This window comes from Oncorhynchus tshawytscha, linkage group LG23 (assembly GCF_018296145.1).
Source record: "Oncorhynchus tshawytscha isolate Ot180627B linkage group LG23, Otsh_v2.0, whole genome shotgun sequence".
NCBI classification, from domain to species: domain Eukaryota; kingdom Metazoa; phylum Chordata; class Actinopteri; order Salmoniformes; family Salmonidae; genus Oncorhynchus; species Oncorhynchus tshawytscha.
The window spans coordinates 14,679,213-14,696,137 of record NC_056451.1 but is presented as its reverse complement, the minus strand read 5'-3'; positions in this window follow the sequence as shown (position 1 = coordinate 14,696,137).

Here is a 16,925-nt window from a genome sequence, read left to right as displayed (position 1 = left end):
CCCTTTTCCCCTCTGTCCCCTTTAGTCATCGCCCACTCAGATGAGAACATCTGCCCCCCTCTCGCCAGCCACTCTACTGCACCCCCCTGTCCCCCTCTCCCCTTTTTAACTTGAACTTGGAGGTGACTTTCCCATGCCACCCCCATCGCTCACACTTCGCCGAACCCCGTCACCGATTCCGTCGACACGCCCGTCGCCCCATTATACGCACCATTTGGCGATACCCCTTCTGTTCCCCCTGATTTTTAACCCTCTCCCTTTCCCCTGACCCATTCTAAAGTCCAATCCACCTTTCCCAGATGTTCAAGATTTTAAAAAAGGAGAGATGCTGAGAAGAAGAAAAGGTTCAATTCATTTTCGGTCTCTTATGTTTATATGGCGAGCTGTGGAATTGTAGCGTGTGACGTCTGGATCCCCTGACCCTGTGACCCCTCTGAAGAACAACAATACACACTACCCAGACACAACAAACCCCCTCCTACATCAACACGGCCGACCACAGCAAACCTCTGCAACCGTCAAACATCCCACCAAAAACACGCCAGACAGCTGCTCTTTCTTTCCCAACTCCTTCCCCCATCCATCCATAGTCTTCCCATCCTCGCCATAGTCCTCTCCCATAGCCCCCTCTCCCACATCAGCCCATTCTGGGAGACCCAGTCTAAACTCCAGCTCTTGGCTCTGCTCCAACACATGCTGTGTAATCTCCACTGCCTCCAGTTGTTTTTTTGTTTGTCCAATTAGCCTCCCTTTACTCCATTTAATCCCTCCCCCTTTTCCCATTAATCCACCTCCATTGACTTTCTCTGTAACAAATAACAACTAACCAGAAACGACAATCTATTCACAGTATAGCTGTGCATCCACAGGACTGATCCTTGAAGCATCTTAATCTAAATGAAGATATCTTCTCGCTCCAGTAGATACCTGATCATTACATTTAGATTCGGGGTTATGTCTTTTAATCACTGACATACAATTATTCTCAATCCCCTGCACCTTCCAACAACTATATATTATATGAGTGCTTGGGCCATTCAGGGTAAAACTCCATAATTTACACAATCAATGCACACATGGATGCATGCCAAACAAGCAGCCACAGTACAAGGAATCTTAAACTCTTCAAACTTATTTTACAATCTCCTTCATATCTGCTCTGCAAAATATATAAACTCTGGATTTCAATACTATGACCCAGGACCAGGTCCAAGCTTAAGTCACTCTGGCCTGGTGTCTTAGAACAGGCCCCAAGTCACTCTGGCCTGGAGTCTTAGAACAGGCCCAAAGTCACTCTGGCTTGGAGTCTTAGAACAGGCCCCAAGTTACTCTGGCATGGAGTCTTAGAACAGGCCCCAAGTCACACTGCCTGACACAGCTGGGAAGCTTGGGCCCCAGGTCTTTGTAGTTCAGAACGACTGCTTGCACTACCCAGAGACACTCAGTCAAGCTTAACATCTGATGTAAGGGGTAGCAGTGGATAATGGAATACCTGGGATGCTATGCTGGGGATGTAAAGAGAGTGAGATGTCAGTCACGGTAACTAAGGATTAGCTGCATGTCAAATCTTCTGTGGGGACATATTGGATTAGAGATATCTGGGGACTTCCATGCTGGGGATAGAGGGAGAGTATAATGTAAGAAGGGACTATGAGGGAAACAGTTAAGTGCACAGTTAAGACTGATGTCAAATTGTGTTGATTGAGGCTTTGAGGGGTGAGAGCGCTGTAATCAGTACATTATTTTTGGGTTGCTCAATAAGGAAACCTTAATCATTCATTTGTACTTGAAATCAGAGGCATAAAGCGAATTATGATATTATTTATCATCTACATGTATGTATGCCATACAAAAGCAGCCAAGCTGCCTTATCAATTCCCAGCCGTATTCCACACAGTCAGAATGCAAAGCCCATCTTTACCACTGCAGCCCTGCATTCGCCCCTGTGCCATGGAGTGTGATTAAGTGTTAAGTTTAGGGATAAATTCGCCACCCATCTGGGTGCTCATAATAAGCAGAAGGGGGGCTATCCAGAACACTGAGGACAGGGTCCCCCGGCCCCATCCCCCAGCTTTCCCTCACACTCCACCCCACCAAAATCCCAAATCTCCACCCCTCAGCCCCAGACTGTGACCCCAGAACCCTAAAAGGTCATGAGAGAGTTGGCTGAGGGGACTGAGGGGGCCGGGGTGGAGGCCAGCTTGCATTCGGTCACCAAAGCACCCCCCTACCCCAGTCCCTTCATTGTTTATTGTCGCCTCAGACTTGGCAGTGAACTTCACAGTTTCCATTGTGACTGTGGCGTGAAGGTGGCTAAGCCCCCCAGGATGATGAAAAGGGGGTTCAGGGTCGAGGCAGAGAAGGCAAACACAAGTAAATCCCTTCATTGGTTGCGTCCTCTATATTTTTCCCTGTGTGGGTTTGTATGTTTTTGTGTGTGAGTGTGTGTGTGTGTGTGTGGGGGGGGTCGCTGAATCCTTAATTGACTCGTCCCATACTATCCCCTCTCCCTGACCCTGGGAACCCCTGCTTGAAGGGGAGAGGCCGACTTTGGAGATAGAAGGATGCCATAGTGAAAATGAACGTCTTTTATGTGCTCTTCACTTTATGTGCTTTCCTGAATGTTTACAGTGTTGATAAGCTCCATTAGGTTAAATGGATAAGATCAATGACCATGCTATAATAAGCATAGAATGCTAAAGGCTTAGTTGTATTATCAGCTCAAGTCACACCACAGGCAGACCCTCTGGTATAGGCTTAAACATGTCTTATTACCAGTGGATATTGCTATAGCCAGCAGCTCTCCCTCTCTCCTTTCACCTTTTCCTTCACTAGCCTCCTTCACTCTTCACTCTTCATCATAGCAGAGGGATAGGCACAGATGATGTCTACTGAATTAGGCCCATGCAGGCAGGCATAACGGATGGAGGGGAGGGGGGTAGAAAGGCCTGTATAAGTATTGGGGTCTGACTCCTAGGCCCAGCTGGGATTGAGGATTGGGGGTGCTGGGGCAGGGGGCTGTGGATTTGGGGACTGACGTCGCAGGGCTGGGCCTATTGTCCCACTAATAGGAGTTAAACTCCCCTCTCTACCCCTCTCCCAGCCCCAACCTTGACTAGCTGCGTGGCACGCTCTTCTTTATGGCTGGTGATGGTGCACCAGCAGATCTGCTCCCAGCATAGCTCCTCTCCTATTGTTTAAACAGCCACTTCTTCATTAATTGCCAGCCAATTTGGCATTAGTGTGTGTGTGAACACGAGACCCTTTTCCCATTGCGCGAATTAATTTACTTCCGCCTACAAGCACTTCCTTACACACCCATGGGTTCGTTCAGCAAGTGTAGGGGGCATTTAAGGACCAATTACAAGGGGTGGCATTGTAGGAATGTGGGCAATGTTGGCAACAGACCAAGCATCCATTATGCAACGTTTTGAGATAACATATTTAGCTTGTCTGTCATTCATCATTCAACAACCATTAAGGGCCTAGTTAATGAAATACATTCTAATGAAAACACACTGTGATAATGAATTCATCAGTATTTTAACACTTGTTATAACTACTTAGAATATGCTCCTAGCATATTTTTTATTTATTTTGGCCAGAGTCTGTATTAAAGTGAAAATCACTTTCCTCAATTTTTCTCACCCCCAGTTTTCTGTAAGTGGGATAGGCTTATACTTCCTTCAGCACTCTCTGGCCATGTAAAAACAGCACAATCAAAATAAGACAGATCCTAAACTTTCCCTTTTTTGCTTTCCCTTTGCCTCAGCCTGAGTTCCTCAGAAACATGTTAGAGAGATGCAGTGGAGTGCATTTTGTCAAAGTAATTGCAACACCGAATCAGGATGACCAAAATGTATTGACGTTGTTGGACAGAAATGGCCTATGTCATCTTGTACTGCTGCTTGTGAAAGAGGCAGTCAACATCAGGTCTCATTGACCACCAGCAGTTGATTGAATGGATTTCACTAGTTCACCAGGAAGTCTAGTTTATCTTTAATTGAAAACAATTCCAGAACGAAGGTTGTTCCATGTTTCGGTATTGTTTCAATTAAACTGATAGATAATGATGGACATGTTTTTCCAACACTGTCTTTAAAATTCACTTTTACACACTTTCTTGATAACTTTCTTTCTTGAGGTTAATAAACCTCAGTGTGTCTTTCTCTTTCTCTTATAAAAGGTTTCATTGTATAGTGAACACAATGTTATTTTCAGTCTCTATACATCCCACCTCAAAGGGCCTTGGGAGAATTATGCTCTCAATGTATGAGACTTGTGGTGTAAATTGTTCTTTCACCAAGCCCATGATACACAGGCAATTTGTTTTGGCAATATTCATCTTATTGACTAGGTGCCCCTGCCGATTAAAATTCCCCAGATAATAAAACGATTCTCATTTACAATGGAAAAAGTTTCGGTAGCCATTACTGGCAACATTGCTCTGCAATATTGCATCAAAACAATGGCCAGTGTTGCCTTTAGGTCTTGCTTAAAGTCCTATAAAATGTAATACATATTGAAGCGCATACCTAAAAACTATATGTCATTCATAACTGCTGTCAAAAAGGGTTGAATACCTGCTTTTCTTATTTGGTCTATGCATGTAATTAACCCACTTTCTTATCCCTCTTACACACAGCAATAACAGCCAGCAGCACTGTTTCTATGCACCAACGTCAGTCTTATCTGTTATATATGAACCCAGGGTGGGTCCAGCCACATAAGAGGTGAAGAAGTGGGGAGGCCAACAGGGAAGGCTATGAGGCTATGGCACAGAGAGCAAATATGTCTGAAGGAACTAAGGCCAAGCTTTTGAGCCTCATGGCAGAGTAGCGCCTTGGCCCTGATTCTACCTCATTGTAGATCTTTGGGATTAACACCCCCAGTCAGAAGGGTGTCTGGTTGAGAGTAGGAGAACACTGTCTGTGCAGGCTGGGGGAGAATGTTTGTGTGTGTGTGTTTGCCTAGGTTTTAGGGGATGTCTAGTAAGGCGGCTGCAGGGGGATTACTGAACACCCAATCCCACACACCACCATACCCCCAAATGAGGTGTGGGGTGGGAGGCAGACAGAGAGGGTCTGTCTGTTTTATGTAAATTAAGGTGTGAGGTCGTCAATCATTGTTTGACCCCAATGTTCAGTCCACCTGGCTGCCCTGTGTCTGACCATGGCCATGAAGGGTAGATGAGTCTGATCTGACCAAATATCCCTGAGATTTCAATACACAAGAGGTAGCCAAAACATTGCCATTTCCCATCCTATAGTTATTGGATTTACAGATATGTTCCTTGCCTGAGTTTAACACTATTTTATGAGAAGTGTAAACATGGTTCTTATGGAAACAGTTACAAACTGCACATCTTGGTTAAAGATGATACAGTGTTTTGAATCAGATGGAGACTTGAACAGCCAATACCTGATTAAGGAATAAATGCATGAGAGGCAATAGTCAGGTTCAGTGGATGAGTCAAATTTACTAGCATGTTCAAGATTAGTATTGAAAAGTTGTATTGGATTATTGTTGTGATGATTATGTGAAGTTTGTTTGATGGATAAGCCATTTTTATTTGATTTATTATTTTTTTTACCTTTATTTAACTAGGCAAGTCAGTTAAGAACAAATTCTTATTTTCAATGACGGCCTAGGAACAGTGGGTTAACTGCCTGTTCAGGGGCAGAACGACAGATTTGTACCTTGTCAGCTCGGGGGTTTGAACTTGCAACCTTCCGGGTCATTAATTGGTATTAAGTGGTGTAATCAGAGAAAATAATGTGGGAGCTGACTAAAGTTAATAACATGAAGCCTGACATGATAAAACACCGTGAGTTCCTGTCCCCAAATTGCCAATAGAGAATTAAACCTGTGCGTAAAAGGAGAGAGAAAAGGCTAGTATCTTTACGCATCGGCTGAATGGTGCATCATACTAGCACACCGTTGAAATCTCTGATCAAACATATGTCAACTTTTGTGCTGATAACACACAATTAATGAAACAAATTGGAATGAAAAACGTTTAAAATAAGTATCTAATGCTCCTGTATTTCACCTTACCCGAATCAATAACAACGTTTATTTTTTTATTTTTTGAAGGCTCTCCATTCTGATTTCCACGCATAATATAAATATTAACACTATAGACATGTATGTTGAAGTTCAAAAGCTTCCCTCCAAAGACACAGTTGTAAATATCCTAACGGTTCCAACTTGGCCATTCATCTTTACGCGCGCCTTAACAGCCCCCATTGATTTCTCTCATTACACCCATGGTATCCCAGAGGCTGCAAACTACACATGTCCCCTAATCGACACCAATGACTTTATGGAAGACATACACAGACGAGATGGAGTTGACAAGAAAGGAAATATAGCTTTTACGCACTGCAATAGGCTAGAGAGTCGGGTGCACACTAAAGACGCATGGCTTCACGTTCACCTCAAATACAGGACATAGTGAGGCTGCATGCTAAAATCATTTCAAAGTCACTTGCAAGTAGCAAGACATTCAGTGGGTTCCGCATTGAATGCATTTACTTGACGTTTACTACCGTTACCCATTCAAAGCTCGAACACTCATCCGTTTAAATATGCAAAGCATTACCTGAAGATATGACCACCAATAGAGAAAGCAGAAAAATCCTCGTCTGGTTCATGTTTTAGTATTAATCCCTTTTAGTTTGAGGTCTAACTATTATAGCAACGTTTTAATAGCGAGCTTCACTCCTTAAAATGTAATAAATAAAATCCAAACAAAATCTCAAAAAATCATTTCCGCAGTTTAAGTTCCACTGTCCAGCGAACGGCTGGCTTCTGGACGCGTTCAAGGCTGCTTTGAGAATGTCCCGTTTTCTATTGTAGAAGGGCCCTCGCGGGGTTCTGGGGCTATTAGTTATGCGTAAGGTATTGTTGTCCCCGCTGACATCCCGGTCAATGAATGGACACTGATACAACAATAGAACTGGCCAGCGGAGACTGGGGCATGTAAACGAACCAATGGCAGGATGGGGGCCAGTCAAAAGGGGTGGCCCCTTCTGCACCCCAAAGCATCACTTGAGGGGACCTGCTATATAGAAGCTCCTAAAACCAAATGTTGTCATAATATGCAGGTCATCATCATTATATTGTCAACCTACAACTCTATACATACACTTTAATGCTGTCATAGTGGTTATTACTGTCAGTTGTGGAGGTGCTGGCAATGACAATGTTACTGGTACTCCAGTAACCACTTTCCAAATTACATTGTGAGCATCTGTAAAAAAAAAAATATATATATATATATATATATATATATATATACAGTGCATTCAGAAAGTATTTAGACCCCTTGACTTTTCCACATTTTATTACATTACAGCTTTATTCTAAAATTGATTTAATAACAAATGTTCCTCATCAATTTCCACACAATACTCAATAATGAGAAAGCGAAAACAGGTTTAGAAATGTATGCAAATGTATTAAAAATTTTAAAAACAGAAATACTTTATTTACATAAGTATTCAGACCCTTGCTATGAGATACAAAATTGAGCTCAGGTGTATCCTGTTTCCATGGATCATCCTTGAGATGTTTCTACAACTTGATTGGAGTCCACCTGTGGTAAATTCAATTGAATGGACATGATTTGGAAAGGCACACACCTGTCTATATAAGGTTCCACAGTTGACAGTGCATGTCAGAGCAAAAACCAAGGTTTTTGAGGTCGAAGGAATTGTCTGTAGAGCGCCGAGGCAGGATTGTATCGAGGCATCGATCTGGGGAAAGGTACCAGCACATTTCTGCAGCCTTGAAGGTCCCCAAGAACACAGTGGCTTCCATCATTCTTCAATGGAAGAAGTTTGGAACCACCAAAACTCTTCATAGAGCTGGCCGCCCGGCCAAACTGAGCAATCGGGGGAGAAGGGCCTTGGTCAGGGAGAACCCGATGGCCACTCTGACAGAGCTCTAGAGTTCCTCTGTGGAGATGGGAGAACCTTCCAGAAGGACAACCATCTCTCCAGCACTCCACCAATCAGGCCTTTATGGTAGAGTGGCCAGACTGAAGCCACTCCTCAGTAAAAGGCACATGACAGCCTGCCTGGAGTTTGACAAAAGTCACCTAAAGGACCCTCAGACCATGAGAAACAAGATTCTCTGGTCTGATGAAACCAAGATTGAACTCTTTGGCCTGTGTTGGGGAATAATCAGAATTAGTTGGTAACATAGGTAAGATGTTTTATATTCATCATATGTTTGTAAGTTACTTCTCATCAGAATGTTTATTTTTGTATAATACTGTGGCCGGGGTTGCAGTTATCTGTTCTATGTCAAGACTAAGTTACTTGGGCCGGAGAGAGGGGAGAGGTCAAGCGTGTATCTCTTGGCTCCACAATGTCTGTGTGCTAGTCAATGTGTCTCTGTGATCTTGTCAAGGAGGGGTGGATTTGATATATGCTTGTTGATATGTGGATTTGGTTTATGGTTCTGAGTTTGAGAAAATAACATAGTTTAGGAGACAAAGCTGAACGATAAATTATGGCCAATGCTGTCTGGCTATGTGTGTCTTTGCTATAAAGGATCTCAGTTGCAATGTGTAAGGGACTCTCAGAGAATTAATTGATAGACACTGAATTGATCTGAGAGTCACAGGGTTGTGATGGAGCTCATATAATTAAAAATTGACTTTGTGATAACTCTGACTTGTGTGTGGTTTGCTCTCATGATTTGGTAAATACAGGAAATTTCCACGACACCTGAATGCCAAGCGTCACATCTGGAGGAAACCTGGAACCATCCCTACGGTGAAGCATGGTGGTGCCAGAATAATGCTGTGTGGATGTTTTTCAGCGGCAGGGACTGGGAGACTAGTCAGGATTGAGGGCAAGATGAACAAAGGAAAGTACACAGATCCTTGATGAAAACCTGTTCCAGAGCGCTCAGGACCTCAGACTGGGGTGAAGGTTCACCTTCCAACAGGACAACGACCATAAGCACACAGCCAAGACAACGCAGGAGTGGATCTGCAGAGAATAATGAGAGAAACTCCCCAAAAACAGGTGTGCCCAGCTTGTAGCGTCATACCTAAGGGACTCGAGGCTGTAATCGCTGCCAAAGATGCTTCAACAAAGTATGAGTAAAGGCTCTGAATACTTATGTAAATGTGATATTTCAGTTTTTTATTTTTAATACATGAGCAAACATTTCTAAAAACCTGATTTTGCTTTGTAATTATGGGGTATTAGGTGTAGATATAAAATGCACTGTATATAAATATATATATATATCCTATATGTTAACACTTAACTTGACACCCAGCATCATAACATGTTATGACACGGTCATAACCATGTCATGTCATAACAGCTGACATAACTTGTCATAACCTGTTATAATATAGTCATAAGACTGTCATGACATATCAAATCAAATGTTATTTGTCACATGCGCCAAATGCAACAGGTGTAGACCAGACAGTAAAATGCTTACTTACAAGCCATTAACCAACAATGCAGTTTTAAGAAAAACAAGTCTTAAAGTATTTACTAAAATAAACTAAAGTAAAAAGAAATAAAGAAAAAAGAAAAGAAATGCAACGCAAATAGTCCAGGTCACCATTTGATGAATTGTTCAGCAGTCTTATGGCTTGGGGTAGAAGCTGTTAAGAAGCCTTTTGGACCTAGATTTGGTGCTCCGGTACCGCTTGCCGTGTGGTAACAGAGAGAACAGTCTATGACTAGGGTGGGTGGATGGCAGGAAACTTGGCCCTAGTGATGTACTGGGCCATACGCACTACCCTCTGTAGTGCCTTGTGGTCGGAGGCTGGTCGGAGGCTGAGCAGTTGCCATACCAGGCCGTGATGCTCTTGATGGTGCAGCTGTAGAGCTTTTTGAGGATCTGAGGACCCATGCCAAATCTTTTCAGTCTCCTGAGGGGGAATAGGCATTGTTGTGCCCTCTTTATGACTGTCTTGGTGTGCTTGGACCATGATAGTTCGTTGGTGATGTGGACACCAAGGAACTTGAAGCTCTCAACCTGCTCCACTACAGCCCCGTCGATGAGAATAGGGGCGTGCTCGGCCCTCTTTTTCATGTAGTCCACGATCATCTCCTTTGTCTTGATCACATTGAGTCAGAGGTTATTATCCTGGCACACCACACATTTATATTTAGACCTGTTGTGACATATAGTACCGTGCAAAAGTTTTAGGCAGGTGTGAAAAAAACGCTGTAAAGTAAGAATGCTTTCAAAAACGGATATGTTAATAGATTATATTCAATTAACTAAATGCAAAGTGAGTGAACAGTAGAACAATCTAAATCAAATCCATATTTGGTGTGACCACCCTTTTCCTTCAAAACAGCATCAATTCATGTAGGTACACTTGCACAAAGTCAGAGGTTTTGTAGGCATATAGTTAGGTGTATAATTAAACAAGTACACCAAACAGGTGCCAACGATCATCAATCCAACATGTAGGTTGAAACACAATCATTAACTGAAACAGAAACAGCTGTGTAGGAGGAATAAAACTGGGTGAGGAACAGCCAAACTCAGCTAACAAGGTGATGTTGCTGAAGACAGTTTACTGTCAAAAGTCATACACCATGGCAAGACTGAGCACAGCAACAAGACACAAGGTAGTTATATTGCATCAGCAAGGTCTCTCCCAGGCTGAAATTTCAAGGCAGACAGGAGTTTCCAGATGTGCTGCCGAAGCTCTTTTAAAGAAGCACAAAGAAACAGACAACGTTGAGGATCGTAAACGCAGTGGTCGGCCAAGGAAACTTACTTCAGCAGATGAAAGACACATCATGCTTACTTCCGTTCGCAATCATGAGATGTCCAGCAGTACCATCAGCTCAGAATTGGCAGAAAACAGTGGGAACCTGGTACACCCATCTACTGTCCAGAGAAGTCTGGTCAGAAGTGGCCTTCATGGAAGACTTGCGGCCAAAAAGCCATACCTCCGACATGGAAACAAGGCCAAGCGACTCAACTATGCACAAAAACATAGGAACTGGGTTGCAGAAATATGGCAGCAGGTGCTCTGGACTGATGAGTCAAATTTTGAAATATTTGGCTGTAGCAGAAGGCAGTTTGTTCACTGAAGGGCTGGAGAGCGGTATACAAATGAGTGTCGGCAGGCAACAGTGAAGCACGGGGGAGGTTCCTTGCAAGTTGGGGTTGCATTTCTGCAAATGGAGTTGGGAATTTGGTCAGAATTAATGGTCTCCTCAATGCTGAGAAGTACAGGCAGATACTTATCCATCATGCAATACCATCAGGGAGGCATCTGATTGGCCCCAAATGTATTCTGCAGCATGACAATGACCCCAAACATACAGCGAAAGTCATAAAGAACTATCTCAGCATAAAGAAGAATAAAGAGTCCTGGAAGTGATGGTATGGCCCCCACAGAGCCCTGATCTCAACATCATCAAGTCTGTCTGGGATTACATGAAGAGAGAGAAGCATCTGAGGCTGCCTAAATCCATAGAATAACCGTGGTTAGTTCTCCAAGATGTTGGGCCAACCTACCTGCCGAGTTCCTTGACTGTGTTAAATGATCATTGTAATTGCACACACATTGATGTCAGACATGCACGTATCCCAATGCTCTGTTGCTGATGACTGGGATGAATGCAGGAGCAAATATCAGGAGCAGGACAAGACACACGCTTTTTGACTGAAGACTGATTGACATAAGGCCATGTACGGCAAAATAATAATGCTGCTTGACAGTGTCATAAAGTGTATTTCCTTGGTCAAAGAAAAGTGACACGGGACAGTCATAATGCTTCATGACAGTGTCATAAAGTGTATTTCCTTGGTCAAAGTAAAGTGACACGGGACAGTCATAATGCTTCATGACAGTGTCATAAAGTGTATTTTCTACAAGCTATTTAAAATATGATGAAAAAACATCACTGTGAAGAATTCATCACAACAACAACAAAGCATTTAAGAAACAAACTTACCTAACCCTTACCTAACCCTAACCTAACCCTAACCTAACCCTAACCTAACCCTAACCCTAACCTAACCCTAACCTAACCCTAACCCTAACCTAACCCTAACCTAACCCTAACCTAACCCTAACCTAACCCTAACCCTAACCGAACCCTAACCTAACCCTAACGAAAGGAAACTTGTTAGCAAGGGAAAAACTCATTTGAATAAATGTGGGTTTTGACACTCTCACTGTACGTAGGTGTCAAAACCAGCCATAAAATAACACAATATATGTCACAACAGGTGTAAATATATGGGTCATGACAGTGTTATGACTATATTATGACATCGTTATGACCGTGTCATAATGTGTTATGGCACTGGGTGTCAAGTAAAGTGTCACCCATACAGGTAGTGAAGTAAGAACATTTAACATGAAATTACAACATAGGTATTGTCATCATGTTTGGTGTTTTTTTTCTCCCCTAAAAAAAATGGATTCTTGATGATGAGAAGGGGAAGCATATACTGCTATGCTTTATCTTGGCCAGGTCGCAGTTGTAAATGAGAACTTGTTCTCAACTAGCCTACCTGGTTAAATAAAGGTGAAATAAAAAAAATATTGTACTGCAGCTTTACTAAAAACACAGTCATAGTAGCTAGGTCTGTTCAATGAAGACCATTCACCAACTCAAATAATCTCATCATCTCAACTCCACCAGCCTCAAAGAAGTTCTCAACCTTGGGTACAATAACGAATGTTTAAATAGAAAAACACATTCAGCCACCCTCTGCCCCAACGGTCCTCACTATGGAGTTGTAAAGGAAGGGGCTCCATTACCCAAGCTGCTGGAATGCGGTGCGGCTCACAGCAGGACAGACCAGCCAATTAACAGGCATCAGCCCCCCTAACACACACAATACGCACCCCTCTTAAGAGAGAACAACAGGCTAGTAGCAGCGTGCTATTCATTAGGTGGTCTTCTGTTCATATAAAGGGATCTAATTGGGGATCGGTCCAAGTGGGAATGGCCTGGTCTATTATGAAGGAGATATCAACATGCAAAACAAGGATCTGGGAGGAGAATGAGATGCATGTTTTTTAGCCATCTGAGGGAAGAGGCATAGATCCTACCTACACACACAGTTTTTGTTATCTTCTTAACTAGCTCATTAGTAAGTAGCTCAGTGACTGTTCCTATCCTAATCCCCCTGGTTCTCACCATCATTAAACCATCAAAAATGATCTGATCATCTGGTCACTCATCCTACTCTATAATCAAGCTTATGTTCCCATGCTCCCCACCCACAGTACAATTTTATTAAACTCACCATACAATTGTAGTCCCCATTTTTTTTTTTTTAACACATCTTGAACACCAAATATAATGTTTTACACAGTCTGGTAAGGGAGTGAAGGTGGTCATGCTTGCCAATTATACTGGACAGCATCAATCAACTGTCCCCCATGGGCTCGTTAAAACTATACTACAGCTGTATCAGCATCTCATATCATACATTCTCCTAATCTGGCCATTAAAGTTGCTAGGGAGATAGAAAGGTTAGAGGACATGAAAAAAATATATAATAATCAGGGGTCTGGTCCAACTGGGAATGTCCTGAGATATATACATGCAGAGTCAGAGAGAAAGAGACAAACATGTCTACCCATTCCAGGTTCTTTGAAAGGGTATAGACATAGTCCTCCCTCAGCCCCCCTTGTGATTTTCATAGCTAACTCATTAGGCAGCCCAATTCTGATATTTTTCCCCCACTAAATGGTCTTTGACCAATCACATCAGATCTTTCACATCAGCTCTTTTTCAGAGCTGATCTGATTGGTCAAAAGACCAATTAGTGGAAAATAAATATCAGAATTGCGCTGCCTGTCTAAAAGCAGCTTTTGTGATTTCTCATAATCACCCTGGTTCTTCTCACCACCATTAAATCAGTTCTTACTGAAAATGTACCTTCATCTGCTGAGCCCAGTATGTTTAAATCTACATACTGCAAGTATCATATGGTGTCAATGTGTACATAACGTTTTGTAGACTTGTAGTAAAGCCTATCAGGCTATACTGTGCAACATCACTCAAATATCCCTCATTGACAATAAACCTCTGTATGATGCAGTTAGTTTAAGAACAAAACACCTAACGTCATATATTACTGAAATTGGTCAAATTCATATTTTGTAGCACATACACTTCTGTATATGTTATCACAAATTAAAGAAATTCAGCGCTTCAGAATGAAGTTACTTAGGATTCAACATTCAAATTACAGGGATGCTCAACACTCAACAAACTGACATGAACCTTCAATCTGTGCATCAGACGATGTGAATCAGTAATCTTACCCTACAGGTACATCAGCTTATAGCCTATGATATTTCACCCAAGAGAAAATGGCAAATGTGAATCTTATCCTCCATAGTATGCATACAGAGACTAATAGAGTTATTCCCAGGCCTCTGTGGTTAAACAGTGTGCAGTAAGCATGGCTGTATTGAGAGCCCTTTGTAGCTCATTGTCCGCCCAGCAGTAGCGAAGCTTTATCCTATTAGCCACATAATGGGGTTTAGGGTTTCACATAGTGACGATCACAGTGGTCTAATCTGAGCTGGCCTGGCAAGACCTCCTCTCACTGCATGCATACGGCTCAGATTTTTACACCATTCCTCTCTACAAGGCTTGTGGTCATGGAGGAAATAGGACGGAGAGGAGTAGAGATAAAGATAAAGATTATTTGCTTCCCCACCTTTGTCTTTTCCCTGTTTCCATTTTAGAAAAACACTGTTTCCTGCAGCAGACTTGTCCTTGACTACACAATGTACCAGAAACTACATTCCATTTCATGGAATAGTACGTCGTCAGAAAATAAACAAGCTGAGGCATATAAAGAAGACCGAAAAAACAGGGGAAAAACAACCCCAACACATTTCGTGCCCAACCGCCAGGGAAAAAGGACAACTTTGATATATGTTCTTGAAATAAAGGTGTCATGTACAGACTTATACTGACTGTGGAATAAAAAGGTCCATGGCAACTGGACCAGATGAATTGGTTTGGAATGTATACCCCACTGGGCTGTTACAACTACTGTACAATGTAGATCAGACAGAGCTTTACTGTACGATGACACCGCTACCTAACCTTATGCAGGATATGATGATCTCATACGGACTATACATAGTTCCCACATACGCTGCTTTTCCTTCACTCTGCGGTCCAACTCATCCCAAAACATCTTAACTGGGTTGTGGCCGGGTGATTGTGGAGGGCAGGTCATCTGATGCAGCACTCTCCTTCTTGGTCAAATAGCCCTTACACAGCCTGGAGGTGTGTTGGGTCATTGTCCTGTTGAAAAACAAATGATAGTCCCACTAAGCGCAAACCAGATGGGATGGCGTATCACTGCAGAATGCGGTGGTAGCCATGCTGGTTAAGTGTGCCTTGAATTCTAAATAAATCAGTCACCAGCATAGCACCCCCACACCTCCTCCATGCTTCACGGTGGGAACCACACATGCAGAGATCATCCGTTCACCTACTATGCGTCTCACAAAGACACAAGTTTGGAACCAAAAATCTCAAATTTGGACTCATCAGACCAAAGGACAGATTTCCACCGGTCTAATGTCCATTGTTCGTGTTTCTTCGCCCAAGCCAGTCTCTTCTCCTTATCGTTGTCATTTAGTAGTGGTTTCTTTGCAGGAATTGACCATGAAAGCCTGATTCACACAGTCTCCTCTGAACAGTTGATGTTGAGATGTGTCTGTTACTTGACAGACTCTGTGAAGCACTTATTTTTTGGGCTGCCATTTCTGAGGTGCAGTTAACTCTAATGAACTTATCCTCTGCAGCAGAGGTAACTCTGTGTTTTCCTTTCCTGTGGCAGTCCCCATGAGAGCCAGTTTCATCATAACTCTTGAAGGTTTTTGCGACTGCACTTCAAGAAACTTCAAAAGGTCTTGACATTTTCTGGATTGACTGGCCTTCATGTCTTAAAGTAATGATGGACTGTCATTTCTCATTGCTTATTTGAGCTGTTCTTGCCATAATATGGTCTTTTACCAAATAGGGCTGTCTTCTGTATACCATCCCTACCTTGTCACAACACAACTGATTGGCTCAAACGCATTAAGGAAAGACATTCCATACAAATACAATTTTAAAGCAAACCGGTGTGCTGCCCTATGGGACTCACAATCACAGCCAGATGTGATACAGCCTGGAATCAAAACCAGGGACTGTAGTGACACCTCTTCCACTGAGATGCAGTGCCTTAAACTGCTCCCGAGTGGAGCAGTGGTCTAACACTTGTTTGGTTACTACATGATTCCATAATTCTGATGTCTTCACTATTATTCTACAATGTAGAAAATAGTAAAAAATAAAATGAGTAGGTGTGTCCAAACTTTTGACTATTAATATATACACAGTGAGGGAAAAAAAGTATTTGATCCTCTGCTGATTTTGTACATTTGCCCACTGACAAAGAAATGATCAGTCTATAATGGTAGGTTTATTTGAACAGTGAGAGACAGAATAACAACAAGAAAAAAACAGAAAAACACATGTTAAAAATATTATACATTTCTTTGCATTTTAATGAGGGAAATAAGTATTTGACCCCTCTACAAAACATGACTTAGTACTTGGTGGCAAAACCCTTGTTGGCAATCAGAGGTCAGATGTTTCTTGTAGTTGGCCACCAGGTTTGCACACATCTCAGAAGGGATTTTGTCCCACTCCTCTTTGCAGATCTTCTACAAGTCATTAAGGTTGAGGCTGATGTTTAGCAACTCGAACCTTCAGCTCTATGGGATTAAGGCTAGGCCACTCCAGGACCTTAATGCGCTTCTTCTTGAATCACTCCTCTGTTGCCTTGGCCGTGTGTTTTGGGTTATTGTCATGCTGGAATACCCATCCACGACCCATTTTCAATGTCCTGGCTGTGGGAAGGAGGTTCTCACCCAAGATTAG